We start from the raw sequence: 14485 nt of genomic DNA, 5'->3' as shown, positions 1-14485 counted from the left end.
TAGGAATTGTTGTTCAGAAGTTGTCCTCCGCTCGCATTACAGCTTCCTGCTTGTGAGCACAGGCTTGTTCACTCACCCAGCAAGTATTCGAGGAGTGTCTGCCGCATTCTGGGCAGCACGCTTCGTGTGCAGTGGACCCGGTGACACAGGCCCTAATCCCAGGCCATGGGTGGGGCCGTCTGTGCCTGCAGCTGTGACGTCATAAACCACCCCCTGAGCATGCGCTGAATATTGCCTGGAGGAGGAGGAGTCTGAGAAAAGCTGGAAGGGCTCATCTGAGCTTCTCCCAGGGTCAGAGGTTGGACTTGAGCGTGGCACCATGGCAGGTGGATTCAGGCATCTGTGAAGCTCTGGGCAGAATGCAGCACTCTCCGGGCTCTAGGCCAGTCGCATTCCATTGCTTTGAGTGTTAGTATTTCCCTCACTTTACAGAAGAGAAAACTGAGGCCCCAGGGAATTAAATAAATCACCTGAGGTCAGAGTTATTGAAGCTTGGAGACTGTATCTTTGTGACAAGGATGAGGAAGGAGAGGAAAGCATTGACCAAAGGTATGTTCTTGGGGACTTCCTACATCCAGGAAGGCAGGTGAGCAGAAGGAACTCAGAGGGGCTTTCTGGATATTCAGTGAACTAGGAAGATGCTTCGAGAAAGGTTCATGCTAAGCAGAGCTTTGGGCACACAAGGCACAGAGGCTGGGAGCACTTGGGGTTGAGGAGCTGGGCCTTCCAGAAGTGTCTTCAGCTCTCAGTGCAGGCTGAATTGCGTAGGCAATGTGTCTGAATCCTCTTCCCATTGATGTGGGGGAAAGGTTTGAATGAGCTCAGAAGGGTGTTCTGAGGGCAGATGGGAGTCCAGGGGAGAGCACTTCAGGCCAGGACAAGATTGACAGAGATGAAGACATTGGAGAGCAGGGGTCATGGAGGAAGGGCACAGGCCATCATGGAGCCGAGGTGACAGGACAGGGGACAGATGGGCTTAGTGACGCGGAGGGGAGGAGCCCTTCCAGCGATGGGGTGGATGAAGAAGTCATCTGCATAGAACATTAGGCACCTGGACATGGACAAGAATGAGAGAGACAGAGTCGGAAAGGCTCTGAATGAAAGTAGTGGGAGTGTGGTGGGGCTGGCTGCCTCCTTTGTGGACAATGGGACAGCTTCCTATTCCAGGGTAGTGACACCAGTGTCTCCATGGCTTCATAAAAGTTTCCTTCAAAATGAATCCCTTTGGGTCACATAAGTTTATTAAAGGAAAAGGAAAGGAAAGAAAGAATGATATGGAGGATGACTATAAAAGCTTTTAAAATTCCAGACATATGCTGAAAATAAGATTTTAACCTAAAGCGAAAAAATGGAAATGACATAATTTTTCATTTCTTGCAGTGAAATATTAGAAGTTATAGTAATATCATAAGCGCAGGAATCAAATGCTGTAGATAAAGCTCTAGGTTTCCAGGGGCTGTCACTGTTCCATCCTGAACGTCAGGTTAGTGTCATTAGGATGGCACTCTTCTGGGGCAGAATGAAAGCATAATGGCACTTGAAAATGAATCTTCTTGATAACAAGATGTTGTATGTATAGGACATACGTTCAAAATGAAGACATCCCAGTTTATCATGAGAGAAAAGTAGGGTCCTAAACAAAATCATATATACAAACAAAATCTTTCATATAAGTAAAGATTCAGCTAAAAAAAAAAATATATATATATTTTTGTTTGTTTGTTTGTTTGTTTTTTTGAGACAGGGTCTCACTATGTAGTTGAGACTGACTTGGAACTCATTATGTAGCCCAGGCTGGTCTCAAACTCACAGCGATCCTCCTGTCTCAGCCTCCTGAGTGCTGGGATTACAGGTGTGCGCCACCATGCCTGGCTAAGATTCAGCTAAAATTTATGAAACTAAAAATTAAAAAAGGAAAGCCTCAAAGGCACAGATCATGATTTTAATTTTGGGTTTTATCTTCTAAATGGTTTTTAAAATATCAAAATACAGTTATATAAACTAATTTAAAAGACAAGACCCTTGATTATGGGTGCTGCAAAATGAACAGGAGACAAATACTAAACAGCAGAGACACTAAGCCTGGTGATACTGCACTTCCTTCAAAACTCAAATGCAGCCAGGCGTGGTGGTGCAAGCCTGTAATCCCAGCACTTGGGAGGCTGAGGCAGGAGGATCGGCTGTGAGTTTGAGACCAGCCTTGGCTACATAGTGAGTTCCAGATCAATCTCAACTACGTAGTGAGACCCTGTCTCAACAAAACAAAACAAAACAAACCTCAAATGCAAATAATGTAGGCATACATCAGAGAGAAAGCTCAAAGCCTTCCAAGAAGACTCATACAGTTCTTTAGAAGATTCTGTTTGGAACAAGATGGATATTAGAGTGAAAATATTAAAGGTATGTATTTGTCTAAAACTTTAGGGTAATAACCAGACTATTTGTCTGGGAAAGCAAGAATTCCTACATGTACACAATGCTGTTTTTATTTATTTTACTGTCCGGTAGCAGGTTAGCTGGGTCATAATTTTAAAAATTGTGCTGATAAATTTTGTGACTAATTTATAAAGGTGACTTGTATACCATGGGAGAGATATGCAACTGATATGATTTATCCAGGTGAAATCAATTTTAATATTGCCTGAATTTCTTTATAAATATTCTTTAACCATCAAGAATAAAACAAAATTATGATGTCTATTGCTGCTAGACTATCTTCATATGTAAGTATGTATATATCAGAACTTTCCAAAATGGAAAGTGCTAATGGAGAAAAACTATTCAGTATAGTGAGCCATTAACAAACTGGTCTGAAGGTATGTTTTGTAGATAAAGTTTTATTTTAATCCAGCCATGCCTACCATTTACATATCGTCTGTTCTTGCTTTTTTGCTTCAACAATAGAGTATTTCTGGCAGCTTGGGCTGCATTTTCTAAAATGTTTCCTTTCTGGCCTTTACCCCCCCCCCCCAAATTGTCAGTTCTTGGCTTATAGACTTATTCAGAATAGTAGTAATTTATACAAATTTTAATATTCATTGATAATAGTGAATTGGCAAATTAATTAATTTCACTTCCCTGCTTTTCTACACTCAAATTATATGCTTATTTTAGAATTTGTGCCTGATCAATGCTTAAAAGCAAATAAGCAAAATCATTCATCAGAACTAAATACTCTGAAAGTTATTTTCACAAAAATAAATGAGGCAGAGAATAAAGAGGACATACAGTGGATATTATAAATAAGATAGTAACTCAAAGTTGAAGACTATCCTCAGGCTGCTAAGACAACTTCAGTTACTTACAGTGAAATGATTTATCTCACCTGGAATGTATGTATCTTCTTTTCTCTGGGTGCCCCATCAAAGGCATCATGGCAGTGTCACGGTTAGAAAAGTTCTATACAGAGTAGGAGATGGGTATGTACTTCCTGTCATTGATTTATTTATTTTCCCATAAGAAGACACTAACTCATGGTAGAGAGCTAACATTTGAATCCCACAGGTGAATACTACCATTGTCTAAATTTGGGATACAACTGTTAGTAAATTTGCTCTAAAACCCAAAAGGGTTAAAATGAAGATGACTGACTAAAACAACTTTGAAATAGAGAAAAAATGAATTGCTTGGAGCATCTCATTGGGTGGGTAGAATACGAGGGAATGGGCCATCGTCCCTGGTCAAGAGGACCACCAGGGGGCGCCTTGCTTCTAAGATATCCCCAGGGGTTGTTCTAGTCGGTTAAGATTCCTGGATTGGTAAGGATTCCTCAAAATCTTTCCGGAGACCTAAAATGAACTAATTAGCGCCAAGACTCTCAGATCCTTTCCAAGGCTCAAGTGATCCAAAAGCTCCGTGAAGCGCAGTGGAGTTTTATGTCCCCAAATTTGGGAGCTTGTATTTTAATTAATGTAGTCTTCAACTTATACAATCGTGGACAATCTATAGTCAAATGAAACTCCAGGTCTTTTTCACATGCATTGTGTTTAGGTTAAGATTTATTCTGGAAAAAAACTATTTATGGGAAACCCAAGAATGCATTTCGGAGTTCCGGGGACCTGGAGTAGCTTTGTTTCATACTCACTACGAGTGACCTTGAACAAATCACTACATATCCTTGGGCTTCAGTTTTCCTGGTTGCTCTTTTTTTTTGGCTTGGTAATAACATTTGAAGAAGAGTTGAGATTGTGCCTGTCAAATGTCTGGCACCTTAGTGAGCTTGTGTTCTTTAATTTTAAAAAGAAGGAAGGAAGGAACGGAGGAAGCAAGGGAGAAAGAAAACAAAGAAGCAAAGGAACATAAATCTCTGTTCACTCCTATTGCCTTTCTTCTTAATTCCAATTCTGCTTTCGCCTGTGAAAACCTCTTTATCTCAAATTGTTCTCAGGGTAAATGATGAGCACTTCCTGCCAGCCCTGGGTAATCATCCTTTGGAATCTTCATCCCAGTTGGATGTACAGAGTCAAATGAAGTCCGGACAGTCTCCTTCCAGGTTGATAGAAATCTGATGGATACTTCTTGGGGGAAAGCCACCCTTTAGTGATCTTGACTTCCCCAGACCCCAAGAAACTTGGTTTAGCTAAGGTCGAGGGCAAAGATGGCAGTGGTGATCTTTTGGTCCTGGCGTCCACTCTTCTCAGGTCCTCTTGCTTTCCTGTTGGATGCCAGGAGGATCACTGTCCTTTCATGCCCACTGGTGTCTTCCCACGTTTGTTAGGCCTTTGTGGCTTGGCTCCAGGATGCTGTTGTCTGCTTTTGTTCTCACTCCTCCTTTCAAGCCATCTCCAGGGCTGAGCATTGTGTTTCTTTCTCCCAGTTTACCTTGGACAGCCTGGTTTTGTAAATGCTTCCAGAGCTTTGTCAACTGCTTGACACAATACTTTTTAGAAAGACTTTAATCAATAACACTAATTTTCCTCCTTAAAATAGTGTTATTATTGAAGTAAAATCCACATAACATAAAATAACCATTTGAAAGCGAACAATTCAGTGACATTAAATAACAATTATAATCAGAATGCTGGGCATCTACCACCTCTGTCTGGTTCCACATTTGCATTACTGACAAAGGAAGCTCTGTACCCATTAAATAATCACGTCCTGTTGCTCCCTTCCTCTGGGCTGGTAACTTGCCAGATTTCATTCTGTCCCTATGGATTTATCTGTTCTGGACATTACATAGAAGGGAATATTATTCCACATAAAGGATATTTCAAATAAAGTAATCATATGTGACATTTTGTGCCTGGCTTCTTTTACTTAGCATCACGTTTTTGTGATTCAGGCATGCTAATTCTGCGTCAGAACTTTGTTCCTTTCTATGGCGGAATAATACTCCAATGTATGTAGTGTGTACCTCATTTTATTCATGTACTTTTTAGTTTATGGACATTTATTTGGACTGTTTCCACCTTTTGGCTTTTGTTTGAGGATCCGTTTTTAATACATGCTTTAAATGCACTTACTGCATCATATAGTAATTCTGTGTTTAACTTAGGAATCAACAACTCCTGCCCATTTAAAATATTTTTAATTAGCACATTTGCAGTACACAACAATTGCATTCCTTGTGGGGAGATGGTGCACGCACATCTTAACTTGTTTCATTCTCTTATTCTCCTTCCCCTCTCCCACCCGCTCTATCTCTTGGTTCCCTTCCCTTTTCCAAAACTATCTATCACCTTGCTCCCTATTATCTATCTTTTTTTTTTCTGTAGGATTTTTATCATGAATGGGTGCAGGATTTTGTCAGATGTTTTTTCTGCATGTGCTGAGATGATCATATGCGTTTTGTCCTTGAGTCATTAATATACTATATTGCATTTATTGATTTATGTATGTTGAACAATCCTTGCATCCCTGGGATGAATCTGACTTGGTTGATGACCCTATGTAAATTTATTTTGCTCTTTATTTATACATGGGTTTCTCATATAGGAGAGATCATGTTATATTTAAGTTTGTGCATCTGATTTACTTTGCTTAACATTATGGTCTTCAAGGTACATTCATTTTCCTAAAAATAACTCATTTATCTTTCTTTTTTTTTTTTATAGCAGAGCAGTGCTCAATTGTGTATAAATACTACATTTTCTTTATCTGTTCATCCGTTGGTGGATATGTAGGTCCCTTGCAAGAATCAGCTATTATGAATTGTGCTGATTTAAAGATTAGTGTGCATGTATCACTATAATATGAAGTCTTTAACTCTTTTGTGGAAGAAACAGTACGTAGAAGGGGAATAGCTGGGTGAAATGGAGTTTCTAGTTGTAGTTTTTTGAGGAATCTCCATACGGATTTCCATAGTGGTTGTACTAGTTTACGTGTCCATAAACAATGTAGAAGGATTCCTTTTTCCTCCACAGTCTTGCCAGCCTTTGTTATTATTTGATTTCATTCTTTTTCAATTGATTTTACATTATTCATGACAAAACATTTGGTTTCTTGATGATAGCCATTCTTTTTGGAGTAACATTGAATCTATTTGCATTGCTCTAATGGCCAGAGCTGATGAACATTTTTTGTATATTTATTGACCATCTTTATATCTTTTTTGAGAAGTGTTTATTCATTTCAATTGCCAGTTTTTTGATTGGATCTTTAATTTTTGGTGGTCTAATTTTTTTGAGTTCTTTATATATTCCAGATAACAAACTTTTCTCTCTCTATCCAATAATAGTTGGCAGAGTTTTTTCCATTCTATAAGTTGTCTCTTTACTCTGTTGGCTCTTTTTTTGCTATGTAGAAGATTTTTAACTTCATATGATCCAATTTGTTGATTGTTGATGTTATTTCTTGTGCAACTGAGGTTCTGTTCAGAAAGTCCTTGTGTATGTTTATATCTTCAATAATTTTACTTACTGTATCTGACAGCAGATTAAAGGTTTCTGTTTTAGCATTTAGAACTTCAATTCATTTTGATTTTACTTTAGTATATGGTAAGAGATATGGGTCTGGATTCAATCTTCTGCTGTGGAGAGCCAGTTTTTCCAGCACCATTTATTAAAGAGGCTCTCTTTCCTCTAGTGCATGTTTTTGGCTCCTTTATTCAAGATTAGATGGCAGAATGTGTCTGGGGTCATTTCTGCATCCTGCATTCTGTTTCATTGAGCCATATGTCTGTCTTTGCCTCAATACCATACTGTTTTTATTATTGTAGATTTGTGACCAGGGAAAGACTCAACCAAAAAAGAAAACTACAGGCCAATCTCCCTAATGAACATAGATGCAAAAATCCTCAACAAGATACTGGCAAACAGAATACAGAGGGTCATCAGGAAGATCATACACCCTGACCATGTCAGATTTATCCCAGGGATGCAAGGATGGTTCAGCATACACAAATCAGTAAATGTAATACACTATATGAACAGAGTCAAGGACAAAAACCATATGATCACCTTTATAGATGCAGAAAAAGCATTTGTCAAAATCCAATACACATTCATGATAAAAACCCTACAGAAAATTGGAACAGATGGTCTTTATCTCAATCTGATTAAGGCTATCTATGAAAAATCAACAGCCAACAGTATACTAAATGGTCAAAAACTGAAAACTTTCACACTAAAATCAGGAACAAGGCAAGGATTTCCACTATCACCATTCCTGTTCAATGTAGTTTTTGAAAAATTAGGCACAGCAATTAGACAAGAGAAAGAAATAAAATGAATAAAGATAGGAAAAGAAGAAGTTAAACTGCTATTATTTGCCGATGATAGGATACTCTGTATAGAAGACCCAAATGACTCTGCCAAAAGACTTCTAGACTTAACTGACAGATTTGGTAGATTATCTGGTTACAAAGTCAACACTCAGAAATGAATAGTCTTCTTGTACACAAATAATGGACTCATTGAGAGAGAAATTAGAGGAAACAATTCCTTTCACAGTAGTACCCCCCAAATGAAATATCTAGGAATCAGTATAACAAAGGAAGCAAAAACTTCTACATTGAAAACTGCAGCAGTCTGAAAAAAGAGATCTAAGAGGATATAAGAAAATAGAAAGACATCCCTCATTCCCAGCTGGGAAGACCAATATAGTGAAAATGGCCATACTTCCAAAACTGTTATACAGATTCAATCCAACGCCGATTGAAATACAACAGTATATTTCACAGAACTAGAGAAAACAATACAAAAATTAATATGGAACCAGAAGAGACCTAGAATAGCAATTGCCATTCTAGACAACAGAGACATGAGAGGGGGTATCACAATCCCCAATTTGAAACTATACTACAAAGTGACTGTGATAAAATCAGCATGATACTGGCAAAGAAACAGATCCAAGGATCACTGGACTAGCTTAGAAGATGCAGAAACAACTCCAGATATACTTAGCCACCTCATCTTTGATAAAGGAGCCAACTATCCTTTCTAGAGGAAAGATAGCCTCTATAATAAATGGTGTTGGAAAAACTGGATTGCAACCTGTCAAAGATAAAAACTAGACCCCTATCTTTCACCATGCACTAAACTAAAATCAAAGTGGATTAAAGATCTAAATATTAAAACAGAAACACTAAACTTGCTGGAAGATAAATTAGGTAGAACTCTTGAAGATATCCGCATAGGTAAAGACTTTATGAAAAAATCCTCAGTAGCACAGGAACTAGCACAAAGAATCAACAACTGGGATCTCATCTTATTAAAAATCTTCTGCACTTCAAGAGAAACCACCCACAGAGCTAAGAGACAAACTACAATATGGGAAAAAATTTTATCAGCTGTTCCTTAGAAAAAGGACTACTATCTAGAATATATGAAGTATGTAACAAAATGAGACCCCCCCCAAAAATAAAGACCCAATTTTAAAATGGTCATCTGAAATGAACAGACATTTTTCAGATGAAGAAGTAAAAGCAGAAAAGAAACATATAAAAAAAAGTTCAACATCACTGGCCATTCAAGAAATGAAGATGAAAACAACACTGAGATTCCACCTTACCCCAGAAAGAATGGCTGCTGTCAAGAAATCAACCAATAACAAATGTTGGCGGGGCTGTGGGGAGAAAGGAACCTTTCTCTGTTGTTGGTGGGAGTGCAGACTGATGCAACCACTGTGGAAATCAGTATGGAAATACCTCAGAAAACTAGGATTAGGAGTCCCATTTGACCCACCTATACCTCTGCTGGGTATCTTTCCAAAAGAATTAAAAGAACCATATCACAGTGATATATGCTCACTCATGTTTATAGTGGCATAGTTTATAATAGCTAAAGCTTGGCAACAGCCCAAGTGCCCATCAACTGGAGACTGAATAAAGAAGATGCGTGCTTTTTTAAAAAACAAAATGGAGCACTACTCAGCCATTAAGAATGAGAAATTAGAGACATTTATAGCTAAATGGATGAACATTGAGGCCATACTCTTAAGTTAAATAAATGGGACACACATGTGTAAATGTCAAATCATTTCTCAGGTGTGAGAAACTGAAAATGTAAATAAGGATTAAAATGAATAATTGCTAATGTGAAACTGGAAGGAAAGGTCGAAAGGGGTAGGGGAAATGGGAGGGATAGGGCAAAGGAAACAAGGGAAAGGGAAATAATATGAGAAAAGAAAAAATGGAAACAAAGCCTTTGCAAATAGGGAGGAGTGGAGGGGTTGAAGGGAGGGCAGAGGAATCGGGTAAAAATAAGAACCAAGATACGTCATGCAAAAGTACAAATTCCCAATGTTGAATGTAAATGTATAGTATACCTAAAATGTAACAATAAAATAATTTAAGGAAAATAGTTATTGTAGTTTTGTGATATAACTTGAAGTCTGAGATTCTGATGCCCGCTGTCTTGCTTTTGATGTCCAGTATTGCTTTTACATTTTGGGTCTCTTCTGGTTTCATAGGACTGCTTTCTCTAGTTATGTGAGGAATGCTGTTGGTATTTTGATTGGGATTGTACTAAATCTATGTAACAATTTTAGAAGTATGGCCTTTACTTTCTTTCTTTTGCCATTTTGACTATATTGGTTCTGCCTATCCAGGAATGGGATATCTGTCAGTTTCCTGAAGTCCTCTTCAATTTTCTTTTTCAGAGTATGGTAGTTTTCTTTTTTTTTCATTAAGTTTATTGGTACATTTTAGGTATATAATACATTCACATTCATCATTGGGAACTTGTACCTTTACATGATGTATCTTGGTTTATAGTGAATAATCTCTTCAATATAAATTTACTCTTTGGGATGAGGACTTAGAAGGAGTTGGGGAGGGAAGGATAGATAGGTAAAAGGAGAGGGAAAGGTTAGAAATGAGGCCAGAGGACATAGGAAGATCATGCAAACTTTGGGAAACTGTTGTAGACAAGAGGAAAAGACAGAATGAAAGAACAGAGATAAGAACAGAACAAACTAATAGTAATAGGGAAGCTAGAAACTGTATTCACTTTCCTATAAAACTAATGACAATCAAAAGAAGGAAAAAGAAGAAAATAAAAAGAAATCTGAATTAGGGCAGAACAGGAATAAAAAGAAGAGATATACTGAACAAGGTGAAAAAATAAAGGGCTTCCTTCAAGTTATGTCTCTGCTGTCACAATAGACAGTGGGCAGCAGGGTGCAGATCTAATCAGTTAGTCTCAGCAAGCCAGCCGCATTCAGGCTGATTTCTGGCTGCAAGGTCCAAATTGAGCTCCCTGACCTCCTGCAGAACTCTGCAAGGTTCTACTGCAGGTTCCAGCTGCCCTTCCCTCACAGATAGTCCAGGTTGGATGGGAGGTGCTGACCCCTCCTACTTACCCACTGCGGTGGTCTGGTGTGGCCTTTATTGCAGAGATTTTCTTCACTTTCCCAGCGGGCTTCAATTTTCATCAAGGAGCCTCAGAGAGGCCCTCTCTCTGCTCACTTCTGCTCTGTTGTCTGGAGCTCAGAACAATGTCCTTCATGACCCCCTGCGCCTTTGTGGTGTGGATCCAGGTACAGGTGGAGTGGCCTGGGGGCTGGAGGCCCGAGGGGTGTGTCCCAGTGGTGGGGCGGGAGTGGTGGTGGTGCTGCAGCTGGCCCATGAGGTTCGGCTCCTGGAAGGCCCAGGGGGCAGTTTGTTGTTTTCATTGCAGAGTTTTTCACTCTTGGTTAGGTTTATTCCTAAGTATTTAATTTTTCCTGATGCTATTGTCAGTGGTATTGTTTCTAATTTCTTTCCATATTTTTGTTATTGTTGTATAGGAATGCTATATTTTAAAATCCTGCTGCATTACTGAATTTGGTTATTAATTCTAGGAGTGTTTTAGTTGAGTTTTTGGGGTCTTTTCTATAAAGGTTCATGTCATCTGCAAATAATGATTATTTGATCTCTTTCTTTCCAGTACATATTCCTTTTATTTCTTTCTCTTTTATGAGAAAAGAGCCTCTGGCTAATGTTTTGAGAATTATATTGAGTAGGACGGGTGATAGTGTTCTTTCTTTGTTATTTTTCTGATTTTGGAGGGAAGGCTTTCAGGTTTTGCTCATATAGTATGATATTGGCCATTTGTTTGTCATAAATGGCTTTTATCAGTTTTATATAAGGTCCTTCTATACCTATTTTCTTCAGTGTTTTTATCATGAATGGATGTTGAATTTTGTCCGAGGTTTTTCTGTGTCAGTTGAGATGATCATGAGATTTTTGTTCTTGCATTTGTTTATATGATGTATTACATCTATTGATTTGAATATGTTGAACCATCTTTGCATCCCTGGGATGAGTCATGTAGGGGCATGATGTATGATCTTTTTGATAATTTGTTTCATTCTGTTTACTAGCATCTTGTTGAGGATTTTTGCACCTATGTTCATTAAAGAGACTTGCCTGTAGTTCTCTTTTTTGGTTGGCTTTTCTGGTTTTGAAGTCAGGGTAATGCTGGTTTCCAGGAATGACTTTGGGAGTACTCCTTTTGTCTTAAGTGCTTTTTTCATTACTGAGATAAAATACCCAACATCCAAGGTTAAAGAAGGAAAGTTTTATTTCAGCTCACAATCTGTAGAGGTTTCACTTCATAATTGGCTGGCTCCAAGGCAGGGTGGCATCACAGAGGAGAAACAGTTCATGGCAGGCAGAAGACAGCAAAAGAAGCAAGCAGAAAGTGACAGCAGCAGTCCCCTTTCTATACTTTATAATATATCCAGGCTACCCACCCTTAGGGATGGTAGCACTCACACCCAGGAAGGGCCTTTCCATTATCCACACTCTACCAAATCAGTCAGTGGACTAGTTTAGTAATCACACACTCTTTTTAATTTTTCAGCTTAACATGCGGCAGCCAGGGGAATCTTGCTTCTAGTAGGCAAAGGAACCCCTGTGTCTGGTTTGTCTTGCCTTTATTCACCCAAACAGGGAGTAGTGACACACTCTTAATCCCAGCATCACACAGTCTAGATCCAGCCATCACTGAAAAGCCCCACCTATGACCACATGAGGCTTTGAGGGGACACTTAAACACAAGACATAACACCTTTCCTTTCAATTTCATTAAAGAGTTTGAGGAATAATGGTGTTACATCTTCTCTGAAGTTTTTGAGTCCATCAAGTCCTGGGCTTTTCTTGGTGCGTGTGTGTGTGTGTGTGTGTGTGTGTGTGTTTTCATGACTGATTCAATTTCACTTCCTGTTATTGGATTATTCAGGATTTTTATATTTTCTTAGTTCTTTTTTTGTTTTTGGTGCCAGGGATCAAACTCAGGACCTTGTACTTGCAAGGCAGGTGTGGTACCACTGAGCTAAATCCCTGACCTACTTAGTTCATTTTTGATAATTCATATATATCAGAAATCTATCCATTTCTTCTGAATCCTTCAACTTATTGGAGTATAGGTTTTCAAAGTAGTTACTAGTATCTCCTGGATTTTGTGGTGCCTGTTGTGATTTCTTCCCCTTTTTCATTTCTAATTGTGTTAATTTGGATTTTTTATTTCCTGTGTATAAGTAATATTGGCTCAGCGTTTGTCTATTTTGTTTATTCTTTTGAAGAACCCATTCTTTTTTTTTTTTGGTACTGGGGATCGAACTCAGGACCTTGCACTTGCAAGGCAGGTGATGGAATCACTGAGCTAAATTCCCAGCCAAGAACCCATTCTTTGATTCATTCATTTAAAAATATTTTTGTCTCAATTTCATTGATATCTGCTCTGATCTTTACAATTTTCTTCTTTACACTAGTTTTGGTTCGGACTGTTCTTGTTTTCTTAGGACCTTGAGGTGCATCATTATATTTTTATTTATTATTATTATTATTATCTTATTTATTTTATGATTTTATTTTATTATTATTCTCTCTCTCTCTCTCTCTCTCTCTCTGTCTCTCTCTCTCTCTCTTTTTGATGTGGGCATTCACAGATATAACCTTTCCTCATATAACTTTCCTAAGAGGAAAGGTGTCTCCTAAGTATATTGTACTGGCATTATTTCTTCTAGGAACTAATTTCTTCATTGATTTCTTCTGTGACTCATTGATTATTAAAGAGGATATTGATTAATTTCCATAATGTTTGTGGTTTCATTTGCCATTGATTTATAGTTTCCTTGCACTATGTTCTGTATGTGCTAATTCAGATTCTTTTGCATTTACTTAAACATATTTTATGGGGTAGTATGTGGTGTGCGTGGAGAAAGTCCCGTATGCTGATGTGAAGAATGTATATTCTATTGTTGTTGGGTGGAACACTCTGTAGATATCTATTAAGTTCATTTGCTCAAAGGTTTGGCTCAACTCTGACATTTCTCTGCTGATATTTTCATTTAGTTGATCTATTTGTGATAATGGGGTACCAAGGTCCCCCATTATAATTGTGTTGATGTTTATCGCCCATTTTAAATGATCTTTTTTTTTGTCCTTGAATTCTGAGAATTCTTCATATATTCTGGAGTCTAGATCCTTATCTGATAAATAATTTAGAGCCCCTCTTCTATCCTATGGGTTGTCTTTGTATTTCTTAATAATATCCTAACTTTTTCATTTGTTAAAAGGCAGGCTTATGGAGATGCAATTTGCTAAAAGTTATCCTCTCAAAGTACTAGTGTTATGACTTGGCAAAGGTAAGCACTCATGCAGCCACTATCACCAGCAATATGCAACAGTTCCATCAAACACAGTAAGTTTCTTTTGTGCCCTTTTGAGGTTAAATCCCTCTCAATGGCAATTACTTGTTAAAATTACAAACTTTAGTTTTTTGAAAAAGTAACTTTTGTGGAACACTTGACACACAATCCTCAGTAAGTGAAGCATGATTGTGTTATTCACACGTGTTATTCAACTTGGAGAATATCAATATTTTATGTTTTGAATTTCCTCTTTTCTGGGATCACTTGTTTCCCGAGTATAATCTGCAATGCCCACACGAAGTGGCAGATACAGTGTCCTTCCTTTGACGATTTCCTAAGAAGACTCCCACCAGCAGGCATGCAGAGGTAGATTTCACTTTAAAATACATTCATTCCATCCATGTTATTCCATATGTAATTTAAAAAGATACAGGTTATGGGCCGAGATGTTTCTTTTTCTTTTTTT

General features: G+C 38.1%; 1 protein-coding gene across 1 annotated transcript in view; it reads left to right on the top strand.

Annotated features, from left to right (window-relative positions):
• The first annotated feature begins 236 nt into the window (after positions 1-236).
• Positions 237-14485, top strand: part of Znf831 (zinc finger protein 831) — a 207484-nt gene continuing 193235 nt past the window's right edge. Inside the window, exon 1 of the mRNA XM_010628749.2 lies at positions 237-549. The gene's annotated coding sequence lies outside the window, so the exon portion shown is untranslated. The remainder of the gene's footprint in view (positions 550-14485) is intronic.

This window comes from Fukomys damarensis, unplaced genomic scaffold, assembly GCF_012274545.1.
Source record: "Fukomys damarensis isolate Sample0158 unplaced genomic scaffold, DMR_v1.0_HiC HiC_scaffold_22, whole genome shotgun sequence".
In the NCBI taxonomy this organism is placed as follows: domain Eukaryota; kingdom Metazoa; phylum Chordata; class Mammalia; order Rodentia; family Bathyergidae; genus Fukomys; species Fukomys damarensis.
The sequence above is the reverse complement of the archived record's forward strand: the minus strand, read 5'-3'. Positions and strand labels throughout refer to the sequence as shown.